General features: G+C 35.4%; 1 protein-coding gene across 3 annotated transcripts in view; it reads left to right on the forward strand.

Moving 5' to 3' along the window:
• LOC106669148 (serine proteinase stubble) overlaps positions 1-22,936 on the forward strand; it is a 302,112-nt gene that overhangs the window by 105,267 nt on the left and 173,909 nt on the right. Inside the window, exon 1 of one of the 3 annotated variants that reach the window (XM_014398448.2) lies at positions 409-517. The exons of the other annotated variants lie outside the window; for them this stretch is intronic. The gene's annotated coding sequence lies outside the window, so the exon portion shown is untranslated. Of the gene's footprint in view, positions 1-408; positions 518-22,936 lie in introns of those variants that run through there. 3 annotated transcript variants of the gene reach the window in all.

Raw genomic sequence — 22,936 nt, forward strand, 5'->3', positions numbered from 1 at the left:
ATAAAAAAATATTGAAAATTAGATAAACAGTTAGTAGGTACTTGGATAAAACTAAGTTAATTGAGGTCCTTGGGTGATGGTGAGAAGGCGAAGAAGGAGGAATGTTAAGACTTAGATGTCAAGTGTATGACATATTGATAAAGCATTCATCTTCGCACTTCACGATGTAAGAGTTTGAACCCTCTTCGCGGTTAACAAAGCAGTAGTCAGATCGGCCGGTAGCTTCTGAAACCGCAATGTCTCGAGCCGTCGCGCTGTCTTGGCCCGCGGGTGCGACGTCTGCTCGAAAAGGGCGGAAAAAGAAAATAAAAACACGACAGGAAGAGGGAAAGAGAAGAAAGAGAAGAGAGCCAGAGAGGAGAGAGTGAGCCGGTAGGAAGGGAACCTTCAAGTGGGGAGAAGGAAAGCAACGTCTAGTCAGTAGCGTGCCGAACTCACACGGTGACTTGTGCGCTTGTTTTATACTGGAAATGTGATGCGAATTGCACGAGCGAAACGACATTCGACCGCTATTACCGTACGTAAAAATACTACAATCATACATCCTTCTACATCTTTTATAAACTGTAAAAAATCTCAAAAAAATTCTTTGACCAACGGAAAAAAAATTCTTCATTTTTTTTTAATTTGGGAAAAATTCGCAAAAATCGAGTAAAATTTTATTTGGAACATAAAATATATGTTTTTTAATTCTTCAACGCAAGTTCTTTCAGTATGGAAGGACTTGCTCTAGGAAACCGGTTAAGTTACTTGTGACCTTACCTTTTTATGGGTCTAAAATTGCTGAGAATAGAAAGAGGAAGGAATTAAGTTGAAATATTTGATATGATTTTTTTTTCTGACGGCTATCAACCCTAATGGTTATTTAAGCCGAAGTTTGGTATGATTAATGTCCCAAGTTGATATGATTAATGGCAAACTTAGCCAAATTTAGTTCTGCGACACCTTTTACCATTGAGATTTTGTGTTTCTTGGTAGACTTGAGCGAAAGTTACGCCTTCACATACCAAAGATATCGAGAAAACAATATAATAATTGATAATGCAATATTTTATTAATAAGTTATATAGAATGTATTTGAACAAATCATAGCCTCAGACCAGTTAGGCTTTTAAAAAAATTCAAATATTGATAACTAAATTTTTCTAATAAATATGCAAGATATTCAAATTGGCATAACGATGAATTATTTTACCCGGGAAAATTTTTAAAATCATAAAACCTCCCATATAAAAGGAACCTTTCAACCTTAAAATCATAAAATTGCCATGGAATTGATTTGGAGCTAATTTCCAGTGATTCATTTTCTAAGCTCGCAGGTCGGACACTTTTTGCTGTTTTACACTTTGACAAAAATTGCCTGCCCAATCCTACAATTAAACGTGATATGCTTCTAAAAACTAACCATTTGCCGATTCCGTCTCCCGGCTCTCGAACGCCCTGCGCAAACCGATTTGCAAATTTACAATTCAGATTTATCGAAATTATTACCGCGTCTCCGGGCGGCGCGTTTGAAAATTAGCCCTGTTTACATTGTAAATGTTGTTTGCACTTTCTCCCTCTTTCTGTAGAAAAATTAAATTCTGGTTTGAAAAAAGAAGCTTTTAATTCGTAACGTCAATACCATTTGAATGATTAAATTAGCTAATCAGACAAATAAAACGTATGTGGCCAATTTTTGAATGTTTACCAGTGCATAAATTACCAACCTAATTAAAAGCATTCAATATTTGATAAGCGCGTTAGGCTCACCATCGATGGGGTGAATTCAAAGCAATATTAAATGTAACGATATTCGCAGGACGATATTTTTCATTTTATTTATAGTTGGCCTTATCATTTACTTTTTAATACAATTTCCGTAAAACAGATGAAACTTGGATACTAAAGGGAGAAGAGGAGTGCAGAGATAGATAGAAAGAGAGTGATAGGAATGATGGAGATTGAAATGAAATAAAATGAATAATAAAATTATGTATTAATATGTAGAATGAGGGACAGATGTATAGATAGGCAGAGAGTACGACATTGAGATTGTATGTATGTATGTGTGTGTGTGTGTGTGTGAGAGAGAGTTAGAAATAAAGTATAGCTTAATGGATAGATAGATAGATAGATAAATAGAGAGAAAGGGAGAGAGAAAGAGTAAGAGAGAGAGAGAGAGAGAGAGAGAGAGAGAGAGAGAGAGAGAGAGAGAGAGAAGAAATCTTTTGAGATATCTATTGAAAGAGTTTTAAAGGAGTAAAGGGAAGGAGATATCTGTCGGAAAAAAATGTTAAATCTTATCTTAGAAAGAGAGGAGGAAAAAATATAAAATGAATATGAATAATCTAAGAAGCGAGAAAGGAAGAGTAAAAAAGGAAAGAAAAAATAAGAGAAAAAGAGAGGTTAAAATATGAAGAGTTAGACATTATTGGAATAATTGATAGAATAAATGAAAAAGGAGAGATTCTGATGAATCGATAGAAGAATTTATCTGCATAGATAGGTAGATGGATAGATAGATAGAGAGAGAGAGAAAAAAGAGAGAGAGAGAGAGAGAGAAAGAGAGTGAGAGAGATAGGGGAGAGAGTTAGAGAGAAAGATGGAGAGAGAGTGAGAGAGAGAGAGAGAGAGAGGGAGAGAGAGCGAGAAAGAAAGAGAGAGAGAGAGAGAGCGAGTGAGTGAGTGAGAGAGAGAGAGAGGAGGTAGAGGGATGTGAAAGAGTTTTCATTATCTGTTATTAGTTTTTATGCTATGCATTGTAATTCATTATACATTATTCTATTTTCATATTATTTTTTAGCATGTTGCTGATTAATCATCGTGTTGTATCAACAGTGCTTAAATTGAACAATTTGTTTGGATTTTTCTATTACCAAAAACCTACCGGCATGATCATTTTATATTATAAAGAATCATTTCCACCGATGATAAAAATGAGATAAACAATTTTTCCTATGATAAAAACATCACAAAACAATCATTTTAAAAAAAATATTTTCATTATTGAAAAAAATACACAAAAAAAAACAATTCTTTAAAAAACTTCTTAAATTTGTTTTGAATGTTCTTTCGAGTTTGATACTCTTATAGTTCTCATTTGTTCACTGATTTATCTTTGGTTCGTGCTAACTTTCCTCGAAGGCTTTTGACAAGAAAACAGTTTCACTTTTCCACAATTTCTCGTGCAAAAATCATCACTAGACCCCGACCACTCACGTGGAGAACATACGACTGGAAATGCAGGGTATCCCGTTTGGTGGGGGATTTTAACGGTGGATGAGGACAGTTAGTTTTCGCTCTTTTATTTCCCCACCTGCGTACAAGAGACAGGGTCGCTGATGTGAGAGTGGTCCGTTTAATTAAACGCTTAACGTGTCTCTTTTTCCTTTTTATACTCTTAACCACTCTTCGACTATTCACAAGTTCAACAGAGTTCACCAACGGCATAAGACACGCAGTCAACATCGGTCGTGTAACCTGCGAAGGTGACGAATTGGATGCATTATATCTTTTAGCAGTTAACGGGCCGGGAAATGTAGCGGGTGACGAGGAAAGTCCCACTTTTTCTGAACGCCAACGACAGGCCTTTTGTCGTTTCCTGAACGATTCACTTAAAGAGATGACATCAGATGTCTCTTTCTTAAGCGAACCTTTTTCGTCAACACACACAAAAACGCACCTAATAGATATTTAATCTATCCCTAGCTTTTAAATTATTATTTACTCTGTAAGATTCTATACGTTTCTGCAGTCAGGAACATTGGGATACACAATCGATCCCTTTTGCTAGACATCTCATTTTGGTATGAATTGTATGACTATTGTTTATTTATCACTGACGTTTAGTCTAAATAAATCATGACAATAAATCACGTCAAAATATTTTATAATTACGAACAACGAGTTTTTTTAAATATAGTCTAACTTTTATAATGATGTTTCAATATGCGAGAGCGATTAGGCTCTTTTATACTTCAGCTTTACTCTCTTGTGTTCGAACTCTACAACTGATTTTCCTAGAATATTTCCATTTCTTTAATTATTACATAAAATTTCAAAGGCTTAGTGACTAGATCTTAAATGCTTAGGAATGTTTTTTTCTACGTACTGTAACTTCTTCTTGCTATTTCAGGGAATCTGCCAAGGATATGCTGTATTGTCTTTGTTCCCTATAGATACAGTATATACTCTATCCTCTCTCTGACTCTTTCCCCCTGTCTTTTTCTTGCTCTCTTTTTCCATCTTTATCTCAGAAAAAATAAGAGAAAAAGAAAGGTTAAAATAAGAAGAGTTTGGAAATTACTGGAATAATTGATAGAATAAATGAAAAAGGAGAGGTTCTGATGAATCGATANCATTCTTTTTTGGTACCCAGATATATTCGGAATTTTTGGTTAAATTCAAACATCCTGTTCATGTCAACTGATATACTTACGAGAAATCTTAACTGAAATAGGAATTAATTAAGATAAATCTTAACTGAAATCAATACATCGTTTGTTAATTGTCACAATTTTTAAAGGTCTTATTTCAGTAAGATTTCCTGTAAATATATCTTCTGCTAGGCTTTTCAGTTCCAGAAGGAATTCCTCTTTTCCCATTGGGTATTTAGGAGTAGTCTTTTGGTTTACCTCATGTCCGGCATACGTTCGCAGTGTTTATTGTGTCCTTTAGTATACAGAAATTCCAGTTTTGTTTAATATGGCTGTAATTGGCTCAAAATGGGCTTATGTTTTGTTCCAAGGCTTCCTTCATGTCTGCTACTTAGTTGTTTGAAATTCCCTCATGACCCAACTTAGCGTCAGGATAATTGTAGATCCAAATAATTGTAGGGTATTTAGGCAGTTGCAGTCTAGTTTTGAGTTGATGTCGTAGGTTTGAAAAGCCTTTAGAACTGCCTTCTTAGCTTGTAGCATTATGATTGTTGCACCATCTTAAGATGTTTTTCTAGCTAGTAATTCGAGTTGAAGGTTGTGGTGGATGCTCATGCCATGTGGAGCTCGTAAATCGGCCGCATTATGCCTATTCCCCGTACTGTTTCGAGTATAATGTAATTTTATGATGCTTTTTGTTATGGATGTGGATATATAAAGACACCCAATTCTTTTAGGTAATTATTGTCCCGTCATCGATTTCGATTTAAAGGGGAGTGCGTATGGCTTGGGCTAGGTTAGGATAAGAATGGTTAGCTAAAGTAGAATCGTTAGCGACGGGTTTTGTTCGACTAGTGCCATAGAGACGAGAAATGACGGACCCAAAATTCAAGGGAAAAATAAAGTTTGTAATACCACATTTACATAGATATGATTTTTTGGCTGGATACAGTCATTTGTTAGGCTTTTTAGAATTAGAGTTAACGACGCTTAGATAGGTTAAGCAGGTTAGGGGTGTCGTTTAGATTTAAGATTAGGATTAGATATTCAAAAATTAATGTGATTTAAATAAGATATGAGCTCGAAGCACTATCTACAAAGCTTTCCAGTTACGTTTCTCTCTCACTCTCTCTCTCTCTCTCTCTCTCTCTCTCTCTGTAAGATGTAAGATGTAAGAGTGGTCCTTGATACCAAATCTTGCGTGATCAATAAATAAATTGTTCAATCATTCTTTCTCTTTTTCTTTCTCACAACAAACACACATTCACCAGATTTTCATTTGGTTTATGTGCCTTCCCGTTAAACTTGATTTTAGCAATTATATCTCTCTTTCAATTAACTTTTATTTTTTATCTATATGTATATCAGTACAACTTGTTTCTATGTACTTTTTCAACTGCCTGTCAATTTATGAATTTTATTCTAATCTATTTTGCTCTACTCTACATCACCGTATCCTCTTTTTAGGAAAGTCTCTTTTTTCATCATTTTCGTTGTTATTTCCTCTACATGTGGCAACGTAGGATGATAATACTTAGAAAACTACATTCACTTTCATTTTTAAATTTATTTCTCTGTTTTGCCAACTACATATTAAGCAAAAAACAAATAAAACAAACACTCATCTCACAGAAAAAAAATTGGGTTCTTTTTTTTAATTTTCTCAATTTTATGGAAATCTGTAGAACTGTTGCATCCTAATTTTGCTCAAAATATATTTTTTTAAATTAATTATTCTTTTTATGAAAGATCTTGGTTAAGAAAAAAAATTAGGGTAACTAGCGGGATTCGAACCCAAGCCGCAATACGCCGCTGCTGTAACCGCTTGAGCTATCGTGTTTTGTGAAATGAAGTGTTAGAGTAGGGGCGTATTGAGCCGAAGGTCGTGGGTTCGAATCACGCTCGTGACACTAATTTTTCATCTCAGCCATAAACCTTGGAATAATTAATACCGCCAATTATGACTACTAAGCAAGTATGGATTAATTTAATAATTTTTTATGTTGGATATTTTTTTTCTTCTGCATAATATATGATAATAGTTGGTATAGCAATGGTACTGTTCCCACTGCTCTAATGTATCTTGAAAGCTCAAATAAGCGTAGTTACAAAAAAATAGTAATCGAATTAACTGTAGTTAATTTAAGGTAACTGATTAACAGTAAAGTGTTCAATCCGATCGAGAAAGTAGAGAGTTGAAGCTTCAGATCCAGCAAGAAATGGCGCACCTGAAGGTAACCATTTTAATCCAATTAGAACCGAATCTTCTACTTTTGAACTTTTACTAATCGCTTGGTCTCGTGAATATCCCTCGTTGTACGTAATTAGAAAGGATTATCGTTAAAATAAGATAAATATAACATGTCACATACACGGAAAGTTGGGGATACAACACAGGGCACTTAAAATGAAATCAAAGTATGTAAGCCACTATTTTTGAGCATTAATAAAATAAAACAAATATGCAGTATAAATGATACTTTATTGGGCAAAATATTGAAAGTAAAATAAGTTAATTAACCATTAAAGAGACTTGTAATGTATTCGATATATAAATAAAGCTTATACAAAAACATAATTTAAAAATTGTTGGAAAAAACTTGGTAAATAACAAAATAAAGATGTTTAAGAGGTGAAAGTTTGACAAAACATGTAAAAATTAAGTAGACGTGACAATGATGGTCCATTGTCTATGCTTTTAATGTGATTTTATTTTTTTGGGAGCATTAGCCCGTTAGGCAAAAAAACGCGATACATTTTTTTACATTACTTTCATTCATGGCGTTGAGTAAGAAAGGAAAGTTTGTCACATTTGTATAAATAAAATCGGAAATTTTTCCCTTTCACGTGGAAATACGAAAACAACTGACGTCCAGGGGCGTTGCTGATTTCACTTTCGATCCGCGGTATATATGCCCTCCTGGCAGCCTAAGGCGTCCTGACCCATTTGCGAATACTCCCGTTCAAAAAGTCGTCAAATAACAATAAGTCCCGAAGAACTTTTGCACAAGGCGGATATCAAATTGGGCTTGTTCTCGCTCTCTCTAACGGTACAATTCGGCCGGGAATTGCATCCTACGATCTTCATCCGGGGGGGTGGTAATTCACGTTTTCATTCGGACTTTTTGCGTTAGTGGGCCGGTTTCCAGCCATGATTCCCCAATGGTTGCAAATTGACGGCAATTATTAGAAAACCTAATGGTTTCATAATTAATAATACGAAGACAATTTTAATGGAAAGAATAACTGGTTCATTATTACAGTATGGTGTGCTGTTCTTTTGGCGTTTTTTGTACGTTTCGATGTTTTAATTACTGATTATTCGAAGATTGTGAGATGCGGTCTGATGTGACATAGGTTTTAGAAAAACATTTTCTTTATCGTGCCAACGTTTCAATCTTAATTGAGATCATCTTCAGGGCTCAAAGTGTTTGTTTTCTGCGTAAGTGTGTCATTCTTATTTGTCCTGTTGAGAGTGCACATGTATTTTAATTACTTTATTCCATTGGATAATTATCCAAAAGTAAAAAACACACATTATATAATAGAAATTATAAATGATGGAGTGAGTGTGATGTTTTTAAAATCATTTTTAAAAAGATAGTTCCTACTCACATTAAGTTGTTTTGCAACGATCCGGATTTCGAGCCTTTTAGCTCATCATCAGGTTGAAGGACTTCTACAACCACGTCTCTCGACATGAATTGCCAAAGTGAAACCGCTGATACCTCCGCCAACGCGACGTTCCAATTAGCAGCTGATTTTTTTAATGGCGCTCAATTTGAACGTGCGAAACGCGAAAATTATAATACAAATAAATATTATACTAGTAAAACATAATATTATTAAATTACTATAAAAATAATAACAATTAAAATAATTAGTTTAATTATTTGGATGTTTCATATTATTTATGTGCATATTTAAAATGGGAGGTAGATCAAAATCTGTTATATTATTAATGCATTTATCACCATGTTCAATTTTACATTTTTTAATTTCAAATTTCTCTAACCAATCTAATTCTTTCCCTTTGTTTATAGGACAAAGCGGTAGAGAAATAAAAACAAGAGTAAAAGAACACTTGCCTAAATCGAGCAAATTTTCGGAATGTAAGGACCATCTAAAAAAAAACATAATTTCAATTCAAATCTAAATACAAGAGTGTTACATAGTTTCAACAAAGTTATTATTTTCATAGAAATTTAATAATATTAGTATTTACTAGTATAATATTTATTTGTGTTATAATTTCCGCGTTTCGCACGTTCAAATTGAGCCCCTTAAAAAAATCAGCTGCTAATTGGAACGTCGCGTTGGCGGAGGTATCAGCGGTTTCACTTTGGCAATTCATGTCGAGAGACGTGGTTGTAGAAGTCCTTCAAACTGATGATGAGCTAAAAGGCTCGAAATCCGGATCGTTGCAAAACAACTTACTGTGAGTAGAAACTATCTTTTTAAAAAAGATTGCACATTATATAAATCAAATTTTTTTTAACACTTTAATATGCGAGGTAAAATAAAAAAATGTATTTATTGGGTTGGTGCAAAATTAATGGTTTTGACAATTTGTTTTATTTTAGCAGGTGCTTGTCTTGTAAGTAAAACAAAGCTCAAATCTAATTTGTGGATTATAATAAATACTTTTAACTGTTATCTTTTTACAAAACGTTTTAGTTTATTAATCTATTAACGTTTTAGTGGTCAATTGACCAAGTTACTTCTTTCAATTAATTATTCTTTCTATGTAAAGTCTTGGTTGAGATAAAAAGTCAGTGTCAAGAGAGGGATTCGAACCCACGACCGGCTAGATACGCCGCTGCTCTACCACTTGAGCTATCGTAACTTCGATCCTCTCGGACACCAACTCTCCATCTCAACCTTACACACCAAGACTTTACATAAAAAGAATAATTATTTCAAATTTTAGTTTATATTGAATTTTATAAGAAGTAAATATGTCCAAACCAACGGCGTTGGACGACGACTAACGTAATACGTTGATTGAAGAAAATTCACGTTGGACAACACGAGAAATTGCAAAGTGCTTAGTGTTGCCACTCAACAGTTGTTCACCATCTGGAGAAATTAAGCTCGACAAGTGGTACAGCACGAACTAAACGAAGCCCAAAGAAATCAACGCTTTGAAATTTGCTCGTTCTGTTGCACCACCAAAATGATCCATTTCTCGATCGAAACATCACGTGCGATGAGAAGTGGATTCTGTACGTACAAGCGTATAGGTCCATGGTTGGACAAGGATGAAGCGCCAAAACTCTTCCCGACACCAATTCTGCACTCAAAAAACGGTTATTGTGACTGTTTGGTGGTGTACTGCTGGGGTTGTTCAATATAAATTCGCTGAATTAAGGTGAAACTATCACAATGGAGAAATATTACCAAAAAATTGACAAAATGCACGGGAAACTGCTACTTCTTTTTCCGGCATTGGTAAACAGTAAGGGGCCGATTATTCTTCAAGATAACGCCACGCCAACCCTGCGGAAACTTGAGGACTTAGAATATGAATCCTTAGGGGCATCAGTGGCTACAAAGTTTTGGGCGTTGACACGGTGCTTATCACTGTCAGGTAAAGGTCTCGGGTTCGAGACCAGCGACCCTGCATTCGAACCGGACATTCTTGCAATTTTTTTCTTCACAAAACACCGGCATCCTGAGCGTTTATATGACCTATGCTGTTGCGAACCATCGCAAAAAAAAACTTACTTCACCCTCCATATTCACCCGACTTCTCACCTACAGTCTTACACTTTTTTACGAATTTGATCACTTCTTCAAGGATAAAATATTTAGAGAACGCGGTGAAGCCGAAGCCTTTCAAGTCTTTATTGTGAGTCGAATTAATGATTTTTATGTCAGCCGATTACAAAATTTATTACACGTTGCAAAGAAGTATAGATTGTGATGGAAAATATTTCGAATAAATTTTCTTAATTTTATAAAAATTAAAAATNTATATATATAGTTTTGACTGACTTTTCAAAACTTGTATTATTTTTACACCAGTCCAATATTATGTAAGTAATAGCGAAACTGTAATAATATATCGTTCAGAAAACGCGATGAAGAAAAGGTGATAATTTGTGTACGCCCAACCCAAGAAAAAATTACCTTTCATAAACATACTTTTCACTATGATTATTCGGAGATCTTGAGATGCGGTCTGGTGTGACGTAAGTTATAGAAAACATTTTCTTTATCGTGACAACGTTTAGATCTTTATTGAGCCCTGAAGATGATCTCAATAAAGATCGAAACGTTGGCACGATAAAGAAAATGTTTTTCTAAAACCTACGTCACAACAGACCGCATATCACGATATCCGAATAATCATCAATTAACGGTCACTAAACACCACATATTTTTTCACTTTGCTATTCTTTTTCTCTATCTCTTCATATTTCAAATCAATTAATTTATTAGCTTGAAATCCAGTAGTAAAAATACCACTGTTGGTGACATTTTTTATCAGTTATATATCACAACTGTCTATACATTTAGATCAACTTCTTTTCTGTCTTAAATATTCGCTAATTCATCCAAACACCATACACACTCATACTAATAACATGTTTCTAATAGAAATATATACTTCCTGTGGTAAACAACTGAAGGTTTTTTTTGGTAATACGTCCTTATATTGTGTTAATAACGCATTAGTCGTTTTGTTGGAGAAACATGGGCGGCGGATTCGACCCGATGTTTTTCTCCAAAGTTGGTCACGGTAGCGTTCCGGTGAGAGTGTGCGTTCTAATTGTAGGCCGAAGTGACAGTTAGCTAAGCGTTTTGCCACTAATTGAGAAGAGCAATTAGCTAAGCCCTTATATTCTCTTTCGCTCTCCCCAAACCCCCAGGACATCGGCATAACGGAATTCTATTCCCGTTTGTTTACTAGGTGAAAAAAGAAAATTGGGAAAAAAATTTCATTTGGAATTTTTAGGTTTTTTCGAGTGATGATATATCAGGCAAACCTAGAACTTGGTGAACTGAGGGTATGCTAAATACAAATTTTAAAAATCTATTAAAAATATAGATCCAATTTTCTTAAACTTAAAAGGTTACAAAGTTGCCAAAATAGGCCGTAAATAGTTTACAATAAACAATTGGATCGGAAATGAAGCGAATCGGGAAGACAGGCTAGTTTTCGGAACCATTGTAGATTCTGTAACAGTATCAGAAAATCGTATTGAATATTATGAAAATGCTCAACCTGGTTATGTAATTGTAAATCACAGTTCAGATGGGCGAATTAGGAGACGCGATTTTGCCCAGGTTCTACTTTCTTTAATAATTGCCACTTTTCCTGACCATCCCTAACCAGTTCTCCATCACTCGTTAAGGCAATTTTTTAACCGTTACGTATAACTTAGCTACACATTTTTCCCCTTTTGAAAAGTTATTAACTTTGATAAATATTTTCTACTTCTCTTTCATCCTCTCTCTCAGACTTTTTTCTCTCTATTTTTCTATGAAGCAAAAAGGAGAGAAAATTCGAAAAGTTGTAGGTTGAGATGGGGAGTTGGTGTCCGAGTGGATCGAAGTCACGATAGCTCAAGTGGTAGAGCAGCGGCGTATTGAGCCGAAGGTCGTGGGTTCGAATCCCGCTCGTGACACTAGCTTTATCATTTCAACCAAAACCTTAGATAAAAGGATTAATTAATTGAAAGAAGTAATTTTGTTAATAGACCACGAAATATAATGGATTTAAGAAGTATTATTTACTTTTTGATTTTTACACTGACTCATCGTTATAAGCAAAGATTAGCTTCCTGTCCTCGAATTCCTGTCCGCCTAGTTTCGCTTCTTTGATCTGAAAAAGTGTAATGTCGAAAAATTGTCAACGTTCAACGCCCTAAAAGATGAACCTGTAAATTGTTATGTATTTGTAAATTTTTATATATTAATTAAAACGAGTAGTGAAAGGATAGAATAAAAGAAAAGAAGGAAATTTTGAAAATGAAATATAATAAGGGTCTAAATATGTTTTCTGTTATAACACAACTTTTATTTTTTAATCTTACATTTTGACGAACTTCCTTCTTTTTCCGAAGGACTACAAGTTGATTATATTTAAACTTATTTTTCAAAAGCGTTTGATAGCGTTGATCATAAGATTCTACAACAGAAGTTAGAAAAATTAGGCATAAATGGTAACTTATTACGTTGATTGGCTTCCCATTTAGAAGGTCGAATGCTTAAAGTAAAATTAAAATCAGTATTGTCGCATAATTTTCTAGCAATTTCTGAAGTTCCTCAAGGGTCGCACTTAGGGCCTTTTCTGTTTAATATCTATATAAACGATATCTCTGATTCTCTTCCAACCGTCATGACCAGCAGATGATTTATAAATATTCCTAAAAATTAGTTCTGTTTATGACTGCTTACAACTTCAACATGCCTTAGTAAAATTTAATAATTAGTATTCAAATAATATTCTTTTAAATTGTAACAAATTTCAGTTATGACTTTCCATAAAGCAAAATATCCTATCAAATTTATGCTATATCAGACTCGCTCCTAATTAGACATGAAATTGTTAAAGATCTTGGCATCTTTATTGACAGACAGGTAAACTTTCACACACACATTAATAAAACTATTGCTAAAATAAATAAAACTTTAGTTTTTATTACATGTCATACCAAATATTCCCATGATCCAGACATATTTAAAATTTGATTCACTTTCTCTGTAAGATTAGTAAATGAGCCGGGGGCTGTCGGTTGCCGCAACGGTTTAGGCGTTGACACGGCGCTCATCACTGTTAGGTGAAGGTCCCGAGTTCGAATCCAGCGGCCCTGCATTCGAACCCGACGTACTTAGAAATGGGCTTTTTTCAAAATCACCGGCACCCTGAGGGTTGATATGACCTTTGCTGTTGCGAACCCTCATAAAAAAAAATTATTGAGTCTTGGTCTAAAAAAGTAAAAAAAAAGTAAATTGCTAAGAAAAATGCCAAATAAAAAAAATAAATAAAAAATAAAAAAAGTCGGATAGATAAAATTTTGTTTTAGATTTTTAATTAACATTTTAATATCGTATTTTTCCTACACTTCCCTTAATTACATCTCGAAGACGCCTCGGCATACTTTCTACTAGTCTGGAAATGTCTCTGTGCTGGAGGTTAGCCCTTTTTCACGAATAGTCCATTCAAGATCGTGGAGTGTATCAGAATGGACGTGCGCTTATTCTTCTTTTGAGGTTATCCCATAAATGTTCGATGGGGTTCATGTTTGGAGAACGGGTTGGCCAGGCTAAGACCCTGATGTTACGTTGAAGGTACGTATGCACTATGTGAGCGCGACATGTGGACAGGCATTATCGTGCATTGTCGCTGATTTCTGAGGACAGGCAACACATGATGTTCCGAAATTTCATCCACATAGCGAGGGGCCTTCAAATACCCTCCACGAACAACAACCAACTCTGTGCGACTCTCTATTGAAATTCCGGTCCACACCATCACTGGGCTACGGTAAAAAGGTTGGCTCTGGGAAAAATGACAATCTTCGAACCTTTCATTTTACCTTCTCCAGACTCTTCTTTCTCGTCCATCTGAGATCGTAGAGAAAATCTACACCCATCTGTAAAAAGTACAGCAGATCAATCGTCTAAAGGCAAAAGGCTGTGTTCTTGAGCAAATAGGAGCCGTGAAACTCTGTGTGTTCTGGTCGACGCTGGTCCTCTTACGGGACGAAAAGCCATTAGTCCATATTGATTTAATCTTCTTCGAGCAGTGCGTTTAGAAATTTGGACACCTCGAACTTCCTGGAGCTGATAAATCGCTTGAACAACAGTAAGGTGCCGGTTTCGCATTCTCTAAATCAAAAAAACGGTCATCCAGTGGTTCTGTTACCCTAGGGCGTCCAGAACCTGGTCTTCTATGGTAAGACTCATTTTTTCGAAAACGTCTCGCAGAGTTTCGTGGGGACCTTCGATGGCAATAGCCGCACACCTGATGGAACATCCATCACCAATGCCTCACCACGCGCAACATCCTCAGCACTAAGTGTTATTTTTAAGTTCAATAATTTCGTGGTCCGCTTGACCAATTAATATATTACCTCTCAACCGCACCTTTTGAATTTTCCCTCCGTTTTGCCATTTTTCAAATGTCGTGTAATCGGATCGGATTCTCGACGACAAATGAAATAGCCACGGAGAGCCTTAGTGAAGTATACTTCATTTTAAATTATTAAATTAATTAATTTCGTGGTCCGCTTGACCAATTAATATATTACAATTAATTAAGGTTTTTAGTTGAGATAAAAAAGTCAATGGCACGAGACTGAGATGGGAAGTTGGTGTCCGAGTGGATCGAGATCACGATAGCTCAAGTGGTAGAGCAGCGGCGTATCTAGCCGAAGATCGTGGGTTCGAATCCTGCTCGTGCCATTGACTTTTTTATCTCAACTAAAAACCTTAATTAATTGTAAGGTATTTTTAAGTTTAAAAATTGCTATTAAGTAAACAATGATGAAAACTAAACAGTTTATTGCTTCAAAATTCAAATGAGACTGAATAAACATTTTAAATTCCGTAAAAAAAAAATTGAAAATTCCTTTATCTTTATTTTGGATTAAGGATTAAGTGTGTTTCCCTCTAATTGATATTCCCAATTTAAAACATAGCATAAACAAATATTTATTGATAAAAACGATGAGACAAAGTAAGGTCAGAATTTTCTTTTATGGAGAAAATGAAAAAAATAATCAATTGGGTGGAATTTTTGCTGTCAGTGCATAAATTTTTGTTCTTTTTACATTCCAGAAATCGAAACTGAATGTTTCTAATTCTTGGGTAAATTGTGTTTACATTTGCAAAGCATTACTTCGTAACGCAATGCCAACGACAGGATCGGTTTACGATTGTTGCCGGGTATCATTTGAAAGCAATTATCGTAAAGGGGTTCGGACCGGGCTTTGGAGTCGTGGGCGGTATGCAATTCTCAGGCTTGAAACGCGCCGATTGACGCCCACGCATGTGTACGACTTGGGTGTTTGCGACGCGGTGATTCATGGATATTGGAGTTAACTCGATAAAGCGACTGACGGACAAAAGGTCCTATTTAATTATAGGGTCCTTTCCTGGGTTACTGGCTTATTTACTGCCTAGAACATAGGATTACATTGTACCCGGCACCAGTAAACTCCCGTCGCTCGTATCTAGTCGTCTCATAACTTTGTTTTTCCACCCGGTGTAAAGCTCTGTGTTCAAACTGTTCATTATGCGGCTGTTGTACATGACTGTATTTATCTCGGGGCTTGTATCAAAAAGGAAAACGTTTTCGATTTTCACGCACATATAATTTATTGACTTGGTTAACGGTTTACTTTTACTTCCGTTTCAATCTTTCAGAATCACCTGCCTTTGTCGGGACGTAAAGTTTTCTCTTACGACATCCTACAACTGCTAACAATTATCGTTAAAAGCAAAGTGTGGCAATAAAAATTTAAATTTTGCATGCTATTTCTGCATGGGTTTTACAGTTGTGTACTTTTCCAACTTTCACTTTTCCCTCCAAATAAATAGTAACTTTCAGTTTACATTACGATATTTCCATAGAGACATTTTAACGTGAAAGTTTCCAAACATTTCCACATTTCATTATGGAATATTTTTCATTAGTAAAACCATATAGGGTTATTTTAATGGCCTGTATCATTTCATGTTTCTATTTTTAAGAATTTTTATTGTGCACACCAAGCTTGTTGCAAAGTTCAGTACTTTTCCAATTTCCCTTTCGTTTTTTTTTACTTGATACATTAAAATATAGTTATGTATCCAATTGTTCACGGGTTTGCTGAGTTGTATGTTTGTTTATTAATAGCTGTAAAATTTTGTCCCCTGCCAATTTGTCGTTTATAAAAAATGTCTATAATAAAACAAATCATATATTCCAATGTTAAACACATTTATTTTGCAGCTGATATTTCATTGGGTAAAAATCAAAAATAATGTTAATTTAATGATCGTGGCTCATTAAACCCTCCTAACCCGGCTTCGAATTGGCCACTCCCGACTCACCCATAGATTCCTCCTTGAAAGAACTCCTAAACCTATATGTTCGCTCTGTAAAACTACCATCACAATATCCCACATCCTAATTGATTGTCCTTTATACACTTCTAAAAGAACCCTCCATCAGATTCCCAATGACCTCCAATCCATACTATGCAACAACTCAACATCAATAAACAACATTTTTAACTTCTTAACAGACATCCAACTAATTGATAAAATCTAAGATCCCATCCCTTCAAATTTTGTTTCCTTTGCTGGTTCCCCGTGTTGGCGGTGTGGTGCGGCTGACTTCTGGCGACGCCCGTGCGGGGCCTCGGGTGCTGGTCGGTCTTGGGCTGGATTGAGGGGTGCCTCCCCGGACTCTGAGGTCAAGGAATCTCCAGCGAGCTTAGAGGAGGTGTCGATGGTGACTGGACACCGACCCCTCCTCGATAAAGTCCTGCGCGCAATATTAAGACTAAAAGTATCAGTTGCTAGAGATCCGTGGGGTTCCGTTCTTTCTAGGCCTGGGGCTGCCACTGCGCCGGGGTCTGCGGGGGTCTCGCTCTGAGGGGGTCGGGCGGCGCCGTTGACTTGCACAGATTCAAGGCTTAATGACCAATAAGGTTTCAGCCTTTAAACTATTTAAAAAAAAATGATCGTGGCAAGCGGTCTGGTGTGATGTACCAGATCGCATCTCACGATCTTTAAATAGTCATAAATTAACGGTCTCTAAATGTTGCACATAAAAAGTATTCTTGTTTTAAACTTTACCGATCAGATTTTTTTTCACAATTTCAAATTCACGGATTTCGGGCTTGACATGAAACTTAATTGTGCCCTTCAAAATAATCGCAACTAACCTGACATAATTATAAGCTAGCTTTTTCTAAAGTGAATAGAATGAAAATCAAGTGTTTATATAAAACGGTATGATTTAGCAAATAAGAAAACAAACGAAAAACGAGTCACTGGGTCCGTCTCTTCTCGCATGTTAACTAGTGGACCCAGTGTCGCGTGAAAGCCCAACAAATAAATGGAAAACATGATTTTGATCATTTTATATAAATTATTTAAAAACAACATCTTCTCTGAAATGATATGGTTTGCAGTACTGATAGATATCTCGTTTTGTGTTCCCTTTTCTGCATATTTCAATTGAAGTTATTTATGAGAGTGAATGGTTAGAGTGAGAGAGATGGATGAATATCGAATACTCCACTACTCTGCTTGAGTCAGTGGTGTGTAAATAGGAAAGAATGTATTAAAGAGTGTGAGTAGACACTTCTTTTACTCGATGTGTCTCACAAAATCGATAGTGGCAATCTTCGGTCCTATATAAAGAGCGTGTAGGGAATGACGGAGACATGACTCATGGAAGAATGAAAACCCGATTAAGACTAGGCCAACCGAAGTTCATACACGGACGTCTTCTTATGAGCCAAAGCCCGAGTATCTTTCTGGCATGTTGACAAAGTTGATGTAGCCAACTTAATTGGAGGTTCCTTGGTTCCATATACAGAGCGATTAGAAAAGCTGTATGAAGCTCCTCAGCGATTATTTGGGCCTGCTCCGATTTTTGGAGGAATCGGGGCAGTTTTATTGTATCTAGTATTTAGAAAATATCTCATCTTTGTTTCCTAATTATGCATATAAGAGTGAATGTATTTAGTAGGGTGAATAGTGTAGGAGGACTAATAGTCTTAATATTGCTACAAATGATATTATATACAGTACCAACAGATACCTCGTTTTATGTTAACTTCGTGCGTGTTGGGATTCAATGTATTTATTAACTCCTTAATTCACTAATTTCGTGGTCCGCTTGACCAATTAATACATGACAATTAATTAAGGTTTTTAGTTGAGATGAAAAAAAGTTAATGGCACTAGAGGGATTCGAACCCACGACCTTCGGCTAGATACGCCGCNGGCGTATCTAGCCGAAGGTCGTGGGTTCGAATCCCTCTCGTGCCATTAACTTTTTTTCATCTCAACTAAAAACCTTAATTAATTGTCATGTATTTATTAACATAAATGCTAAGTGTGCTAAGTGATGGTTGAATAGTTACCCTATAGTAATACTCTATAGACCCTCAATTAGAATAATAAGATATAAATTGTATATAGGGTGATCAAGTAATATCGTACTCTATCACCAGTCAATGGTATATAAATACGAAAAAATGTATTTAAGATGATGTGAGTGGGTTTAGATTCAACTGCTATTGCCTGAAGCCTTCGGCGGCTGAGAAGATAAGACCGAGATTAAACACCTAAGTAATAAGCGCATTTCTGTATATATGTCTACATATGTACATATATGTTCGGAATTGAGCTTACATAAATTGGAACTGATTGTAGCAATAATAAAAGCTTAAATATAGTAGGTCTTTTAATCAGTGCTGTCTTTGTTTATATGTATATTAGAGATATTTTAGAAATAGTCTTGATTGTCACGCTACAAATGCTCTTAGCTATTTTCCAAATGCAATAAACGTTTATCCCGGATTTAGGATAATTAATAATATCTAATTTTAGCTGTTTACAGTTCAAAGTTGTAATTTTATAATTCTGAGGTTCCCAGGTTCATACGGTGCATTCTATGAAAAAATAAGCATATTTGCCTAATAGGGATGCCTTGAAAAGTAAATATTTAGACCAGAACCTCAAATTTGCAAGCCCTGAACCATGTTAAAAAGGGAATGGAACAAATGGATGTAGAAAAAAATGATGAAAAGGAGGAATTCATCAGGAGTAAAACTGGATTTCTTTCTTCTTCTAAGTTAAGCTCCTTTTTTATCATACTTTAGGGTTTGCCAATTTGCTGTTCTGGTCCAAATATTAATTTTGAAATAGGCCCATTTTATCGTACCAAGCACAGTAGGAAGAGGAATTTAGGAAAATGAAAACTAGCTTAATAGTAGTAGTTTCCAGGGTGTGGATAAAGAATGGTTAATTCCCCAATATATATCTTGTAGGTCGCCGTAGAAAAAAGGGAGTCAATCACCAGTAACCCCGGAAAGAATTGTTTTATTTTTTACATATACATTCAAAACTGAATAAAATAGATTTTACAGTAAAGGGTACTATTTGGTTGAGTCGCGATATTTTTATTTTATTATTTTTATTATAAATTGGTTTATAGGCATGAGTCATTATAGCAAAAACGAATTTGTCAAATAAACGGGATAAAGCGGACAATCACATAGATTTTTTTTTCTCCAGATAATTGGATAATTATTACCCATGGTAAATTACATGTACGGACACAATAGAAAAGAAATAGGTCACAAAAACGTTATATTAAGAAACAAGTATATTGTTGGTAGCTAAATGTTAAAACTGTAACACTGGGAATGCTGGGAAATATCACATAAAAAGATTAAATTTTGAGCTAACGATAATAGAAACAAAATTGAATTTTTCGTAGAGATTAGGTGTAATTTTATAGAAGTAATATTTACATAAAGAGAAATTGTAACTTTTCTGCTTGGGATTGCCGGAAATGATCAGGTGCTAAGAATATGGGAAGAAGAATAAAAATAATTCAAAAATGAAGCTATAAAAGAGTATAGTTTTTCAATTTTTTTCCCTAGCGATTTGTGAAGAGAAATACAGTTTATATTTATTTTAATATAAATTTTTGCTTTGGGAAGTGCTTTACAATTTAAGTAGTTAAGGACCAAGTGGCCGAGTGGTTAGGGCGTCCGACTTGTATTTCTCAACCTAGAAATTCTGGGTTCGAATAGGGTATAACTTGTAGAATTTTTAATAAGAATAACATTTAAAAAAAATGGCAATGACCTGCTCTCCGCGACACCCACGGGTACCTGGGTGTTATGTCCTCCTGTTTGACTGGAATTACTTAACTTGACTTAATGCAGTTTTCGATTTTTATAATTTTTTCAAACAAGAACGGTTTTCAAAACCGTTATAGGTTTTAAATTTCATTTTTTTTCTTCATTGTTTTTACAAAAAAACAGAAAAAAAGATGCGTCTGTTGACCATCTCGCTTATAATCGTTCCGAACGGCCAACCAATGGGAATGAATCACAAAAGCGTAAAGATGTTATCTCAACTGGATAACAATTAGCCCTGGACAAGTAGGTCTCCAGACTTTCTAGGCCTCCCGACCCTGGTCGGAAATTAATTACCGCCGGGAGTCGCTTCTTAAATTTTATATCCTAGCTTTCTAAATGGTTTTATGGAAATTAAACCAAATGGGCGAGCGCGTGATTAACTGTTACGGGTGTGTCCGTAGGATCCGAACGTTCGATATTTATCGGAAACTTGCTATTATACCTGTGTCACGAACGTCTCAGGATGCTACTTCGGTTCCACTGTTATTATTGAATGAATAAATTACAAAGAAATCATTATAATAACTGCGTTTTAATTGAAATGGAGATGTCGAATTAGGTTACCGGGAGATGGCTATAAATTTTCGGTGAATAAGTCAGTAGTTAAAAAAATATATACATAAAACCCACAAAATGATATCATTACTTTTAATTATTCAACACCAAAAACTTACAGTTAAATTACTCCAATTAAAATAACCCCAAATCACTAGACCTGATTATTAACGTTATATGACTTCATTATGAAAATATGTCTTATTTCCCCAAATTGGACTAGTTAAAACTGAATAAATTTAAAATTTGAATGTTAAAATTGGACTATAAGTGGGAATAGAATAAAATAGTTATGTTACTATTTTTGCCTTGTTTCATTCAAAATATACTTTTTGGCTTCCAAAGTAGGGACGAAACTTCATGCAGGAAGTGAAAAAATGTTTGTCGTCCAAAATCAAAATTTCCCGTATTTTGTGTTTCCGACCTTTCTGAACAAATTTGCTTCCGCATCTGTCTGCGATCAATTCCTTATTAGCGGCAAAACCTCCGAAACCGTGAGACCAATTTTTATGAAATTTGCACAGATTGTGCGGATTGGGTTCTTGATGGTCCGCTATGAATTTCATTCCAATCGGATCAACGGTATTGCCTGTGCATGCGCAAACATAAAACCTCATACACGGGTTTATCTCCGAATCCATTACACGGATATTGATAAAATTAGCAGGGATTATGCGAATTAGTTTCCAGAAAGCCCCTATATTCCACCATCTGCATTTCACACTGTTCAATCTAATAAACACATTCAGTTTCAATAGAAAAAAAAACACTAGACGAGCGATACAATAAAACAGCCCTGTTTCATCGAAAACATGGAACAGGGGATCAAAGTACTCAATGCAGTGCTCAATTGCAATTCTCATATCGAGTGGCGTTCTTACACGCTCTCTATACGGAGCCAAATTATGTCTGACACTTATAATCAACCTTATTTCCTTACTTACAAGCAGGCTTTGGTCCAAAGGGAAGTGTCTCTATGCACCTTGCATGGCCTAGTCGCCCTTCGATTCTGATCCTCCCAAGCCCACCTATCAACGACTCTACTTATATAGGGAAGGTTCTCTCACAGAATTCTTGTAGTCAGTCAGTAGTAGTTCGTCACGTCGGAGGCCGGATCGTGGTACTTAGGTCTCCCAGTCCATGTGTTACAATTATTTGGAGTAATAAATATTTAAGAGATGCGTCCACGTGGCTCGAAGGGAACCTGCAATTGAGTTGACACTGTCGTTACTGCTTATCCTGGTCCGTCTGTTATCGCTGGTCTGATCTTTCAGACACTTTTTGTTCGGTATCTTTAGTGTATCTCCTTGATTTCTGTGAAGCTAAGTCTCAACTAATAGTCCACAAGAGCAAGTATAAGCGGATCATGACGATTGCTCATAAATAATTGTATATCTCGCAATATCGATGTGCCATAAAATCAGAGTAACATGCTAAAATTATATGTCTAAACAATTTTGGGTTAAAGAAGAAAGGAATATACAATAATTTCCTGTAAGATTCTACATATTGTAAATCAAGGAAACCGGTAGATATGCCATTTTTTAAACAAAATGATAAGTTTGCAAATAAATAGGTGAAATTCAACATGTTTTGATTCTTACTCTTATTTTTATTAGTTTTTAATCCAAGCTAATACTAGTTGAACCTTAAGAGTATATAAACAGTGTACTCTTGTCTCCCAACTGACCTCGAAAAGGTAATGAGATAGACAAACCGGAAGATTACCTTGATTTTATCTACGCGTGTAACGAACCGTAAATACTTTCTTTTTGATAAAATAGATAATAAACCTGATTGTTTTTCAGCGGATTTACGGGAAAATCACTTTTGTTACTTTGCCGTATTACTATAATGTATATAACTATCCATTTACCTATGTACCAGCCGTTCTATCTATCTACTTTACAATCTAGGGAACTTATCAATTTATTTAGCTGTAAATGTGTGCAATGTACTTATTAGTTTGTTAATATGCCGATGTTAAAGGTTAATGTGTTAATTAAGATGCCCTAGCGCACCGCGACCAATATTGGTTTATTTGTGCATCTCCATAATTTTCTAGAGCTTTTCGTTAAGCATAAGGTTATTAACCAGATACCACGGCCCGTGCCAAGAGGCTTTTTTAAGCTGTGT

This window comes from Cimex lectularius, unplaced genomic scaffold (genome assembly GCF_000648675.2).
Source record: "Cimex lectularius strain Harlan isolate CLEC.00 unplaced genomic scaffold, Clec_2.1 scaffold272, whole genome shotgun sequence".
Taxonomy (NCBI): domain Eukaryota; kingdom Metazoa; phylum Arthropoda; class Insecta; order Hemiptera; family Cimicidae; genus Cimex; species Cimex lectularius.